Consider the following 15,927-nt stretch of genomic DNA (forward strand, 5'->3'; position numbering starts at 1 on the left):
GTAATAACATTCTGAGGAATTAGTAATACGTTCCGACCAACATTGAAATGCAGTCTCTCTAATCATTTGTGTGAACTCCAAAACAACTTCTTTTCCATAACCAACATCGTATGTCATCCGCACATATCCAGGGCCATATTGATAGAGCAAATCTTTAATCTTCTTAGCCATTGTGACTCTATGCAACATCGTCTAACGTTTAGAACATGACATAACATTGATATGGATATATCATCCGATAATCGCACGTGTGTATGTGTGTGTATGTTTGTGTGTGTGTGTGTTTGTGTGGGGGGAGTGTGGGTGTGTGTGGGGGGTGTGAGTGGGTGTATTTGTGTGCTCTGCAATTGAAATTTGCTCTGACTGACAATTTGAATATTTGTTTCCGATATTCTACAGCATCAATAATAATAATAATAATAGCATTCTTACTTGTAACATACGGCGAATACATTTCTTTGTTATGTATTTGCTTCTGCATTCGTTCTCCTATTTGGTGTTCAAATATATGAAATCCAAAGTACATTTGATAGATGAATATAAAAAGGGTACATAAAGATTTTAAAAAGAAATATAATTTGGTGTGCTTCTCCGCAACTTCATAACGAGCCAGTCAGAAGTCGTACAGAGCCAGCCATGTGTCGAACCCAAAAAGATCGTAGTCACCTGAAGTTGTACACATGCTCACAAAAGTCGTACAGTGCCCCTTAATGTCTCAAAGAGCTACCCATACATTTTACCTTCGATGTCTTCCAAAGCATATAGAAGCCGCCCGTGGCTGATATTAAGAATCTCAGCATGGACGGGTCTGGTTACTTGTTGGAGATTACAGGTTTGATCGTTGCCTATTACCAAGCAGAAATATTGGTTGGTTTACAACGGCATTTCAACCACATTATCGGTTATGCCATACCGAGGAAATGGCAGCAAAGGAAAACAATGGCAAAGCAAGGCAACCAACCATGGACCTCCTTGAAATGAAGACTGTCAATCGAAAAATTTATGGTTATAGTCGGTTTATCCTTTCATTTTTCCTTACTGTATCTTTTTGTATTTTCACTGTATGTATCACTCGTATTCCTATCAGCATCGCCAGCGAGCCCATACCCCTGCCATTTTGTGATACACGTTCGAATGCAAAACTTCAAAACCAAGAGATAAGTTAATTTTCAAATACGTCAAAATCGGTACAAATTATGCTCTAAATCTGCTACATTGTTCTGTTGTTATTTAAATAGTTTCTTCTGCGCATCATCAGTTTCATATGTGAAAATTACAGAAATTATGTTCGGATACTAGGAACACAGAAAATTTCCCAACGGTAATTTGCCAGGTGTTTAGCGTGCTATTAGACACTCGTGCACATTGACACTTTATGCTAATTTATGATAGATTTGCTATTAAAACTGACAATTTCCGTGGCTTTTCTTTATATTTTTCATTTGGCGTCTCCTTGGCACCATAGCATCTATCCAATGCTTTAAACACAACGAACAAGGTCAATGTCGTCTTTTCATCAAGTTTATCTCGATACTTACATATCAGAGAAAGCTTCAAGTCCCAATTTAAAAGTCGTAAAATGTCAACTCTACTGTGTATCTAAAATAATATAATATTTATTTAATCATTTATTGACTTTTGAATGAGTATAATAAATACAATACAACACATCTTGAATAGAGAAGAAATCTTATCAAACTATGCTACATTGGACCCTAAAATGCAGAATACATGCTGTATAGTATCGTTCACGCGTGGACATGTATAAATTTGTCAATACTGCCATGTCAAATGTTATATGTTCCGGTGGGACATACATAATGTTTACGCCGTAATTACATCATCGTAATGGGATCACTTTGTAGGACTATTTCATTTTATTTACGATCTTCTTGTGTTTCATTTTCACGTACAATATTCAACAATGGATGAAAAACATGCACAAATACAGGTGAGCAGAAAGACTGGTCGGATGTTGGGAGGTCATCAGACAAAGAAGCTGATAGTCTGACCAACTGGCCTGTATGTGGATGGATATTTCTATAAACAGACCAACTGGCCTATAGGTGGGTGGATACTTGTATAGCTAGACAGGCAGACCTACTGGCCATTAGGTGGGTGAATATATGTATAGACAGATAGGCAGACCAGCTGAGAAATTTAAAGTTCTAGAACTTTTAATATCATGGTGTTTGCATAGCTTCACTATGGGAACGGAATTAGTACCGTAAGGCCTGCATGAGGCCCCAATATCAAACAAGTGGATCTTAACTATGTTAATCGATAAAGGGAAACAACGTGCCAGAACATAAAAAAAATAACTCTACCAGTAAAATTACACTAATTGTAAGAGTTGTTTCCCATGTCACATTTTCCGTATCAGTTTCGAACTTGTATTCACATTCGGTAGAATTTAAAATCTATATTAGACTTTTATTAATGAAGAAAAACTAATATTATAGTATCACCTTTCTACACACGATCAACCTTCAGACATAAGATGATTCAAAATATTAAAGATTAGCCATTAAAAGAATCATGACAAAGAAACAGAGACAGAGACAGAGAGGGGGAAAGGAATCAATACAGTAGAGTAGGTAGGACGAATGAGGGTGTGCCTGTTCCAAACATTAATTTGTGGCAGGAGTTCGTGCGCGATGACATATATCGTTACTCACGATGGTCACACTCAAAATTCAAAATTAGAAATGACAATTTTGGTCGGTTTTGTTTACTATATATTTATTAGGCGACTCCTGGGTACCATATCGTTTGCCAAATGCATACCAAATGCAACGGCGATTTAGATCCTTAAAATTATACTCTGGAAACTTTCAAAATGCAGGTGCTACAGGGATTCCATTCCAAAACTTCCCTTGCCTACATGTTCATCCCACTCCCCTCCCCCACGCCCGCACGGTCTTCCTGGATGCGCACCTGCTTGTGACCAATAATGCATGCCAAAGTAACTCGAATCAAACACACAACTTAAGCATAGTCACTGACGCATACAATACAGGCCACACTTGCCTACAATCACAATGGAGTAATGCTGCTCTGTGCATGAGTGTCTGTCTGTCTGTCTGTCTGTCTGTGTATATGTTCCCGCTTTCCAACAAAGTTTGATTTCCTAAACGAAAGTGTCTATCTGTGACGGATCACAAGTAAATCACAATTTCTATACGGTCTTAGTCAAATGACCATATAGAAATCAATAAGAAACTTAGAGTATGCAACGTATCCATAGATTTGCAATATAAAACAATGGATGTTTTGCTCACAGACGAAGACTCGTAGGCGGGCCCAATCAGGGTGGGAGGGCAAAGAAGACGATATGGCCCGGGTCTCAACCCCTAAGGATCCTCGCTTTTTATATATAATAGTATAATATTAAATATACTTCAATGTGTACTTAGTTGTCTTTTAATTCTGTATATAGTAAATTATATGGGCTTATTTGTACATTCGAATCATTTACAAACTGCAATATTAACAGGGCCTTGGGACCTCACAATTTTAACGTGTCCCGAGCCTCTCACAACCTCTGAAGGGGCTGCTGATAGGTGCTGATTTCACACTTCGTAAACGTAACGTTACGAAAACATACATTCTTTATAAATCTGTGACTTTGTGAATAAGCTTTCTTTGCACTTGGCATGCATCCATACACAAAAGATATACAAGATGCAGCGAGAAGTACTAGAGAAACTGAACAAAACACATATCTTAACCAATATGTGATGGTGGTACAAAAGAACTGACTAGAGTATCATTCTGTTATGCAAATCTCACGGAAATAAGATCATCTGTGTTGTTTTCAATTAACTCCATCAATTTTTCTGGTATATATCATTACAATAGTAAATGTATTATTTTTCTCCTATTTGATAAACACTGTACATGGGTAGTCATGGGTCAAGGTACCATCCCACAAACTACCTACGGCAACAGAAAATTTGATACAGTGACATATTCAAATAAATTGAACTATGTTTGGATTACTAATATCAATTTCATGTCCTTTTTAACAAAATAACAACAGCAAAAAAAACATCCTAGAAAGGCAAATTTCCATTGGAGAGAAATGATGAGAGAGAGAAAGGGGGCGGGGTTGTCGTGTAATACATTCAATATATATACTTGTCCAAATAAAGGGAATAACTTTTAAAATAGGTTTTCTCTTATTTTTGTCAAGTGCATTACTCCCTCAAAGATATCCGCCAAAACTGAATATATTCCCTCATATAGCTGATATAATAATACATTATGTTCTGCACAGTAAAGCTTGCAGTGTTTCATAACAAAAATAATTCATCAATAATACCTTCATGAATGTCACAGCTGTTACTGAATTTCACCAAATCAGTTTCTGTAGAATGTATGCATAATGCGCCCTCAGATCTGGTTCCATGCAGTTTGTCAGGAGTGATCAATAGAACAAACAACATAGATATTGATCTGCCAGCGCATTATATGATGGAACATCAGGATCTGTTACTTGCACTTAGACTCATCTTATAAGAAAGAACATACGTACGTATTTCAGAAATGGCAATCGCCAGTATCATTTCATTATCTTCATAATGATTTTCATAACTAGAGTCTCTATTTCCTTGACCTGCGAGGGTACAAATTATACATAGAATCAAATTTTAAAAAGAATAAGAAAAATATTAAAAACATAAAACTTTTAAGAACATATGCAGACTGTAATTTTAATATTCATCATGAAATATTGTACTCTGAAAGATTCACAAATGTTTTCCTGTTAAAATTTATTAATTAATTACATCATATATTTCATTTGGAAATTAATTTCATAATACCAACTATTCAATGGAATAATAATTAATAATAATAATGATAATGACAATTATTATTATTATTATTATTATTATTATTGGTAGAACACATACCGACTCTTTAAGATGTAGCTAGCGGTTACAAGGTTTTAGAGAAAAACCGAATAGCTTAGAAGAGAAAAGAATCGTGAAAATAAAAATTATGTATGATTATAATGTATCTTTTCGTACAGTTAATTCTAAAAATAAAAGACAATATCATTAACTGGGTTATAATCAGAACGAGTATGTAAAAGAAAGTAAAAGAAATTACCTCAATGGCTATAGATGGAAAGAAAATGAATAATTTTATAGCAAAATAAATAAAATGAAAAAGAATCGTGTCCGACTATATTGGACGGGCTACCCAACGATGCCTATTCACAGGCGCGATCCCACTACTGCTCGACACGGGGACTTTTGCCTGCTGTGTTTCCACCCTGGGCCAGTACGTCCCTCCTTAGACAACCTGGACCCCCTAGGCTCCCCCGAGGGACCCATATTGATGCCGAGCTTAGCGCGGACACCCGATCGACATAGAGCACCGAGGAGCAGAGCCCCCGCCCTCAAACCGTCCAACGACCCCGGCCTCCAAGTAGCTGGATTACAGGAGCACGCCACAACTCCCAGCCGAAAACAATTTGCAACCTTAGCATATATAACTCTAAAATGTAGTGGAATCTGGATGATACACTTTTATGAAACTGATACAAAATTCAAGCTTTAGAAGAAACTCTCAAAATTTACAACAAATATCGAAATGTCCTGGAAAATTATACTGTCTTATTTGACAAGGCGGAAGTACGCGTCACTCGTTGACGAAGGGAGCGCACTCATAATGTTCCATTAAGGGAGGCAACTTGTCGTCAAACAAAAACCACTATCTGTTCTCAGATTTGCTACTCTTGTCACAGGTCGTACCCAATCACCTTCATTTATGAATAATAAGATGTGGCCAAATACTAGAAGTATTACACGAGTTACCGATTGAATTTGTTGACATTATTATGCTGACAGGACAAATTTACACACATAGGATGTTATATCATTGCAATCTGTCAGTGAGGCAGCGCATCGACCAATTTGTCCAGATTTGCACCTATTGAACGGTTCTAAACAATCATTAATTTTCAATATTAAAATCTCCGAATTCTCTCTCTCTCTCTCTCTCTCTCTCTCTCTCTCTCTCTCTCTTTGACAGTGCTACGATATATATTTCGGATATTTAATTATTAAAAAATTCTACAGAAATGAAAGGGAAAATATTAATTTTGATTTTGCATATAAAATTACGGGTTTCATATATCACTTTTCAATGTGTATGCAATATTCTTTAATAGCATTTGATATGTATGTACCTTCTTGTCCTTCAAAACTGCATAAATACTAATTATTATTTACACAGGATAAACACTGTTATGTATTCACAGATTTCAAGTTTTATTTCCTCATTTTAATACTTGGAAACTTAAACTAGAGCTTAAACTAAGCTGAAAAAGAGAGATATTTTCACTGGTATTATCTTTGCCATTTTGATCAAATCTAGAAGAAAATGTAGAAAGCCAAAATCCTAGTATTTGCCTATTCGATAGGTTCAATTTGCCTGCAACAGTTTACTGTTGGAAAGGAATTTATAAGTTATGCTTTTCCTATTTTCATTTGAAACTCAACAGTATCAAATCAAATCACTTTATTTCAAAAATATAGGCCCCCGGCCCGTAATACAAAATTATGTTTTATATACACAACTGGAACGCCGCATTTTCTTTAATGCATGTGGAAATATAAATTCTTGATTTATTTCTACACTTATTACTACACTTAGGTCGGAATAGTAATATATTCACATCATTTATTCGGATGGACATAAAGAGCCCTCTCTCCTAGCAAATGATCTGTACCGGTAATCTGATAAATTATACAGCGTCACTACATCAATCTTAACCAAAAGCCACACAAATTTTGTAACGCTTGGTTATACATAATATACATTTTTTAGAGATCGTCTTCTAATAATATCATATTCTGGGCAAACGCAAACAAATTGAAATTCATCACTTATTAAATAAATATTTCTTCTAATGCACAGTTCACAAAATCTCAATGCACTATCAATTTGTATTTCCTTCTTCCTGTTCCAATCATTCGTTTATGCCTGGAACATCTTAGTTGCAATAAACGTTTTCTTAAATTGAAAAGTATATTACATGAGAGGTATTTCTCACATTGTAGTAGGGATTTATACTGAGCACAGTAATAACATTCTGAGGAATTAGTAATACGTTCCGACCAACATTGAAATGCAGTCTCTCTAATCATTTGTGTGAACTCCAAAACAACTTCTTTTCCATAACCAACATCGTATGTCATCCGCACATATCCAGGGCCATATTGATAGAGCAAATCTTTAATCTTCTTAGCCATTGTGACTCTATGCAACATCGTCTAACGTTTAGAACATGACATAACATTGATATGGATATATCATCCGATAATCGCACGTGTGTATGTGTGTGTATGTTTGTGTGTGTGTGTGTTTGTGTGGGGGGAGTGTGGGTGTGTGTGGGGGGGTGTGAGTGGGTGTATTTGTGTGCTCTGCAATTGAAATTTGCTCTGACTGACAATTTGAATATTTGTTTCCGATATTCTACAGCATCAATAATAATAATAATAATAGCATTCTTACTTGTAACATACGGCGAATACATTTCTTTGTTATGTATTTGCTTCTGCATTCGTTCTCCTATTTGGTGTTCAAATATATGAAATCCAAAGTACATTTGATAGATGAATATAAAAAGGGTACATAAAGATTTTAAAAAGAAATATAATTTGGTGTGCTTCTCCGCAACTTCATAACGAGCCAGTCAGAAGTCGTACAGAGCCAGCCATGTGTCGAACCCAAAAAGATCGTAGTCACCTGAAGTTGTACACATGCTCACAAAAGTCGTACAGTGCCCCTTAATGTCTCAAAGAGCTACCCATACATTTTACCTTCGATGTCTTCCAAAGCATATAGAAGCCGCCCGTGGCTGATATTAAGAATCTCAGCATGGACGGGTCTGGTTACTTGTTGGAGATTACAGGTTTGATCGTTGCCTATTACCAAGCAGAAATATTGGTTGGTTTACAACGGCATTTTAACCACATTATCGGTTATGCCATACCGAGGAAATGGCAGCAAAGGAAAACAATGGCAAAGCAAGGCAACCAACCATGGACCTCCTTGAAATGAAGACTGTCAATCGAAAAATTTATGGTTATAGTCGGTTTATCCTTTCATTTTTCCTTACTGTATCTTTTTGTATTTTCACTGTATGTATCACTCGTATTCCTATCAGCATCGCCAGCGAGCCCATACCCCTGCCATTTTGTGATACACGTTCGAATGCAAAACTTCAAAACCAAGAGATAAGTTAATTTTCAAATACGTCAAAATCGGTACAAATTATGCTCTAAATCTGCTACATTGTTCTGTTGTTATTTAAATAGTTTCTTCTGCGCATCATCAGTTTCATATGTGAAAATTACAGAAATTATGTTCGGATACTAGGAACACAGAAAATTTCCCAACGGTAATTTGCCAGGTGTTTAGCGTGCTATTAGACACTCGTGCACATTGACACTTTATGCTAATTTATGATAGATTTGCTATTAAAACTGACAATTTCCGTGGCTTTTCTTTATATTTTTCATTTGGCGTCTCCTTGACACCATAGCATCTGTCCAATGCTTTAAACACAACGAACAAGGTCAATGTCGTCTTTTCATCAAGTTTATGTCGATACTTACGTATCAGACAAAGCTTCAAGTCCCAATTTAAAAATCGTAAAATGTCAACTCTACTGTGTATCTAAAATAATATAATATTTATTTAATCATTTATTGACTTTTGAATGGGTATAATAAATACAATACAACACATCTTGAATAGAGAAGAAATCTTATCAAACTATGCTACAGTGGACCCTAAAATGCAGAATACATGCTGTATAGTATCGTTCACGCGTGGACATGTATAAATTTGTCAATACTGCCATGTCAAATGTTATATGTTCCGGTGGGACATACATAATGTTTACGCCGTAATTACATCATCGTATTGGGATCACTTTGTAGGACTATTTCATTTTATTTACGATCTTCTTGTGTTTGATTTTCACGTACAATATTCAACAATGGATGAAAAACATGCACAAATACAGGTGAGCAGAAAGACTGGTCGGATGTTGGGAGGTCATCAGACAAAGAAGCTGATAGTCTGACCAACTGGCCTGTATGTGGATGGATACTTCTATAAACAGACCAACTGGCCTATAGGTGGGTGGATACTTGTATAGCTAGACAGGCAGACCTACTGGCCATTAGGTGGGTGAATATATGTATAGACAGATAGGCAGACCAGCTGAGAAATTTAAAGTTCTAGAACTTTTAATATCATGGTGTTTGCATAGCTTCACTATGGGAACGGAATTAGTACCGTAAGGCCTGCATGAGGCCCCAATATCAAACAAGTGGATCTTAACTATGTTAATCGATAAAGGGAAACAACGTGCCAGAACATAAAAAAAAATAACTCTACCAGTAAAATTACACTAATTGTAAGAGTTGTTTCCCATGTCACATTTTCCGTATCAGTTTCGAACTTGTATTCACATTCGGTAGAATTTAAAATCTATATTAGACTTTTATTAATGAAGAAAAACTAATATTATAGTATCACCTTTCTACACACGATCAACCTTCAGACATAAGATGATTCAAAATATTAAAGATTAGCCATTAAAAGAATCATGACAAAGAAACAGAGACAGAGACAGAGAGGGGGAAAGGAATCAATACAGTAGAGTAGGTAGGACGAATGAGGGTGTGCCTGTTCCAAACATTAATTTGTGGCAGGAGTTCGTGCGCGATGACATATATCGTTACTCACGATGGTCACACTCAAAATTCAAAATTAGAAATGACAATTTTGGTCGGTTTTGTTTACTATATATTTATTAGGCGACTCCTGGGTACCATATCGTTTGCCAAATGCATACCAAATGCAACGGCGATTTAGATCCTTAAAATTATACTCTGGAAACTTTCAAAATGCAGGTGCTACAGGGATTCCATTCCAAAACTTCCCTTGCCTACATGTTCATCCCACTCCCCTCCCCCACGCCCGCACGGTCTTCCTGGATGCGCACCTGCTTGTGACCAATAATGCATGCCAAAGTAACTCGAATCAAACACACAACTTAAGCATAGTCACTGACGCATACAATACAGGCCACACTTGCCTACAATCACAATGGAGTAATGCTGCTCTGTGCATGAGTGTCTGTCTGTCTGTCTGTCTGTCTGTGTATATGTTCCCGCTTTCCAACAAAGTTTGATTTTCTAAACGAAAGTGTCTATCTGTGACGGATCACAAGTAAATCACAATTTCTATACGGTCTTAGTCAAATGACCATATAGAAATCAATAAGAAACTTAGAGTATGCAACGTATCCATAGATTTGCAATATAAAACAATGGATGTTTTGCTCACAGACGAAGACTCGTAGGCGGGCCCAATCAGGGTGGGAGGGCAAAGAAGACGATATGGCCCGGGTCTCAACCCCTAAGGATCCTCGCTTTTTATATATAATAGTATAATATTAAATATACTTCAATGTGTACTTAGTTGTCTTTTAATTCTGTATATAGTAAATTATATGGGCTTATTTGTACATTCGAATCATTTACAAACTGCAATATTAACAGGGCCTTGGGACCTCACAATTTTAACGTGTCCCGAGCCTCTCACAACCTCTGAAGGGGCTGCTGATAGGTGCTGATTTCACACTTCGTAAACGTAACGTTACGAAAACATACATTCTTTATAAATCTGTGACTTTGTGAATAAGCTTTCTTTGCACTTGGCATGCATCCATACACAAAAGATATACAAGATGCAGCGAGAAGTACTAGAGAAACTGAACAAAACACATATCTTAACCAATATGTGATGGTGGTACAAAAGAACTGACTAGAGTATCATTCTGTTATGCAAATCTCACGGAAATAAGATCATCTGTGTTGTTTTCAATTAACTCCATCAATTTTTCTGGTATATATCATTACAATAGTAAGTGTATTATTTTTCTCCTATTTGATAAACACTGTACATGGGTAGTCATGGGTCAAGGTACCATCCCACAAACTACCTACGGCAACAGAAAATTTGATACAGTGACATATTCAAATAAATTGAACTACGTTTGGATTACTAATATCAATTTCATGTCCTTTTTAACAAAATAACAACAGCAAAAAAAACATCCTAGAAAGGCAAATTTCCATTGGAGAGAAATGATGAGAGAGAGAAAGGGGGCGGGGTTGTCGTGTAATACATTCAATATATATACTTGTCCAAATAAAGGGAATAACTTTTAAAATAGGTTTTCTCTTATTTTTGTCAAGTGCATTACTCCCTCAAAGATATCCGCCAAAACTGAATATATTCCCTCATATAGCTGACATAATAATACATTATGTTCTGCACAGTAAAGCTTGCAGTGTTTCATAACAAAAATAATTCATCAATAATACCTTCATGAATGTCCCAGCTGTTACTGAATTTCACCAAATCATTTTCTGTAGAATGTATGCATAATGCGCCCTCAGATCTGGTTCCATGCAGTTTGTCAGGAGTGATCAATAGAACAAACAACATAGATATTGATCTGCCAGCGCATTATATGATGGAACATCAGGATCTGTTACTTGCACTTAGACTCATCTTATAAGAAAGAACATACGCACGTATTTCAGAAATGGCAATCGCCAGTATCATTTCATTATCTTCATAATGATTTTCATAACTAGAGTCTCTATTTCCTTGACCTGCGAGGGTACAAATTATACATAGAATCAAATTTTAAAAAGAATAAGAAAAATATTAAAAACATAAAACTTTTAAGAACATATGCAGACTGTAATTTTAATATTCATCATGAAATATTGTACTCTGAAAGATTCACAAATGTTTTCCTGTTAAAATTTATTAATTAATTACATCATATATTTCATTTGGAAATTAATTTCATAATACCAACTATTCAATGGAATAATAATTAATAATAATAATGATAATGACAATTATTATTATTATTATTATTATTATTGGTAGAACACATACCGACTCTTTAAGATGTAGCTAGCGGTTACAAGGTTTTAGAGAAAAACCGAATAGCTTAGAAGAGAAAAGAATCGTGAAAATAAAAATTATGTATGATTATAATGTATCTTTTCGTACAGTTAATTCTAAAAATAAAAGACAATATCATTAACTGGGTTATAATCAGAACGAGTATGTAAAAGAAAGTAAAAGAAATTACCTCAATGGCTATAGATGGAAAGAAAATGAATAATTTTATAGCAAAATAAATAAAATTAAAAAGAATCGTGTCCGACTATATTGGACGGGCTACCCAACGATGCCTATTCACAGGCGCGATCCCACTACTGCTCGACACGGGGACTTTTGCCTGCTGTGTTTCCACCCTGGGCCAGTACGTCCCTCCTTAGACAACCTGGACCCCCTAGGCTCCCCCGAGGGACCCATATTGATGCCGAGCTTAGCGCGGACACCCGATCGACATAGAGCACCGAGGAGCAGAGCCCCCGCCCTCAAACCGTCCAACGACCCCGGCCTCCAAGTAGCTGGATTACAGGAGCACGCCACAACTCCCAGCCGAAAACAATTTGCAACCTTAACATATATAACTCTAAAATGTAGTGGAATCTGGATGATACACCTTTATGAAACTGATACAAAATTCAAGCTTTAGAAGAAACTCTCAAAATTTACAACAAATATCGAAATGTCCTGGAAAATTATACTGTCTTATTTGACAAGGCGGAAGTACGCGTCACTCGTTGACGAAGGGAGCGCACTCATAATGTTCCATTAAGGGAGGCAACTTGTCGTCAAACAAAAACCACTATCTGTTCTCAGATTTGCTACTCTTGTCACAGGTCGTACCCAATCACCTTCATTTATGAATAATAAGATGTGGCCAAATACTAGAAGTATTACACGAGTTACCGATTGAATTTGTTGACATTATTATGCTGACAGGACAAATTTACACACATAGGATGTTATATCATTGCAATCTGTCAGTGAGGCAGCGCATCGACCAATTTGTCCAAATTTGCACCTATTGAACGGTTCTAAACAATCATTAATTTTCAATATTAAAATCTCCGAATTCTCTCTCTCTCTCTCTCTCTCTCTCTCTCTCTTTGACAGTGCTACGATATATATTTCGGATATTTAATTATTAAAAAATTCTACAGAAATGAAAGGGAAAATATTAATTTTGATTTTGCATATAAAATTACGGGTTTCATATATCACTTTTCAATGTGTATGCAATATTCTTTAATAGCATTTGATATGTATGTACCTTCTTGTCCTTCAAAACTGCATAAATACTAATTATTATTTACACAGGATAAACACTGTTATGTATTCACAGATTTCAAGTTTTATTTCCTCATTTTAATACTTGGAAACTTAAACTAGAGCTTAAACTAAGCTGAAAAAGAGAGATATTTTCACTGGTATTATCTTTGCCATTTTGATCAAATCTAGAAGAAAATGTAGAAAGCCAAAATCCTAGTATTTGCCTATTCGATAGGTTCAATTTGCCTGCAACAGTTTACTGTTGGAAAGGAATTTATAAGTTATGCTTTTCCTATTTTCATTTGAAACTCAACAGTATCAAATCAAATCACTTTATTTCAAAAATATAGGCCCCCGGCCCGTAATACAAAATTATGTTTTATATACACAACTGGAACGCCGCATTTTCTTTAATGCATGTGGAAATATAAATTCTTGATTTATTTCTACACTTATTACTACACTTAGGTCGGAATAGTAATATATTCACATCATTTATTCGGATGGACATAAAGAGCCCTCTCTCCTAGCAAATGATCTGTACCGGTAATCTGATAAATTATACAGCGTCACTACATCAATCTTAACCAAAAGCCACACAAATTTTGTAACGCTTGGTTATACATAATATACATTTTTTAGAGATCGTCTTCTAATAATATCATATTCTGGGCAAACGCAAACAAATTGAAATTCATCACTTATTAAATAAATATTTCTTCTAATGCACAGTTCACAAAATCTCAATGCACTATCAATTTGTATTTCCTTCTTCCTGTTCCAATCATTCGTTTATGCCTGGAACATCTTAGTTGCAATAAACGTTTTCTTAAATTGAAAAGTATATTACATGAGAGGTATTTCTCACATTGTAGTAGGGATTTATACTGAGCACAGTAATAACATTCTGAGGAATTAGTAATACGTTCCGACCAACATTGAAATGCAGTCTCTCTAATCATTTGTGTGAACTCCAAAACAACTTATTTTCCATAACCAACATCGTATGTCATCCGCACATATCCAGGGCCATATTGATAGAGCAAATCTTTAATCTTCTTAGCCATTGTGACTCTATGCAACATCGTCTAACGTTTAGAACATGACATAACATTGATATGGATATATCATCCGATAATCGCACGTGTGTATGTGTGTGTATGTTTGTGTGTGTGTGTGTTTGTGTGGGGGGAGTGTGGGTGTGTGTGGGGGGTGTGAGTGGGTGTATTTGTGTGCTCTGCAATTGAAATTTGCTCTGACTGACAATTTGAATATTTGTTTCCGATATTCTACAGCATCAATAATAATAATAATAATAGCATTCTTACTTGTAACATACGGCGAATACATTTCTTTGTTATGTATTTGCTTCTGCATTCGTTCTCCTATTTGGTGTTCAAATATATGAAATCCAAAGTACATTTGATAGATGAATATAAAAAGGGTACATAAAGATTTTAAAAAGAAATATAATTTGGTGTGCTTCTCCGCAACTTCATAACGAGCCAGTCAGAAGTCGTACAGAGCCAGCCATGTGTCGAACCCAAAAAGATCGTAGTCACCTGAAGTTGTACACATGCTCACAAAAGTCGTACAGTGCCCCTTAATGTCTCAAAGAGCTACCCATACATTTTACCTTCGATGTCTTCCAAAGCATATAGAAGCCGCCCGTGGCTGATATTAAGAATCTCAGCATGGACGGGTCTGGTTACTTGTTGGAGATTACAGGTTTGATCGTTGCCTATTACCAAGCAGAAATATTGGTTGGTTTACAACGGCATTTCAACCACATTATCGGTTATGCCATACCGAGGAAATGGCAGCAAAGGAAAACAATGGCAAAGCAAGGCAACCAACCATGGACCTCCTTGAAATGAAGACTGTCAATCGAAAAATTTATGGTTATAGTCGGTTTATCCTTTCATTTTTCCTTACTGTATCTTTTTGTATTTTCACTGTATGTATCACTCGTATTCCTATCAGCATCGCCAGCGAGCCCATACCCCTGCCATTTTGTGATACACGTTCGAATGCAAAACTTCAAAACCAAGAGATAAGTTAATTTTCAAATACGTCAAAATCGGTACAAATTATGCTCTAAATCTGCTACATTGTTCTGTTGTTATTTAAATAGTTTCTTCTGCGCATCATCAGTTTCATATGTGAAAATTACAGAAATTATGTTCGGATACTAGGAACACAGAAAATTTCGCAACGGTAATTTGCCAGGTGTTTAGCGTGCTATTAGACACTCGTGCACATTGACACTTTATGCTAATTTATGATAGATTTGCTATTAAAACTGACAATTTCCGTGGCTTTTCTTTATATTTTTCATTTGGCGTCTCCTTGGCACCATAGCATCTATCCAATGCTTTAAACACAACGAACAAGGTCAATGTCGTCTTTTCATCAAGTTTATCTCGATACTTACATATCAGAGAAAGCTTCAAGTCCCAATTTAAAAGTCGTAAAATGTCAACTCTACTGTGTATCTAAAATAATATAATATTTATTTAATCATTTATTGACTTTTGAATGAGTATAATAAATACAATACAACACATCTTGAATAGAGAAGAAATCTTATCAAACTATGCTACATTGGACCCTAAAATGCAGAATACATGCTGTATAGTATCGCTC

The 15,927-nt window shown here is 35.8% G+C and overlaps 2 non-coding genes across 2 annotated transcripts; both read right to left on the reverse strand.

Moving 5' to 3' along the window:
- Positions 1-5,174: 5,174 nt before the first annotated feature.
- LOC149793884 (signal recognition particle RNA) lies at positions 5,175-5,472 on the reverse strand. The gene has a single exon (XR_016423149.1).
- A 6,795-nt stretch (positions 5,473-12,267) lies between these two features.
- LOC149793885 (signal recognition particle RNA) lies at positions 12,268-12,565 on the reverse strand. Its single transcript, XR_016423072.1, has one exon.
- Between the last annotated feature and the right edge of the window lie 3,362 nt (positions 12,566-15,927).

The sequence above is a fragment of the Sinohyriopsis cumingii genome, chromosome 8, assembly GCF_028554795.1.
Source record: "Sinohyriopsis cumingii isolate HCF-2022 chromosome 8, ASM2855479v2, whole genome shotgun sequence".
In the NCBI taxonomy this organism is placed as follows: domain Eukaryota; kingdom Metazoa; phylum Mollusca; class Bivalvia; order Unionida; family Unionidae; genus Sinohyriopsis; species Sinohyriopsis cumingii.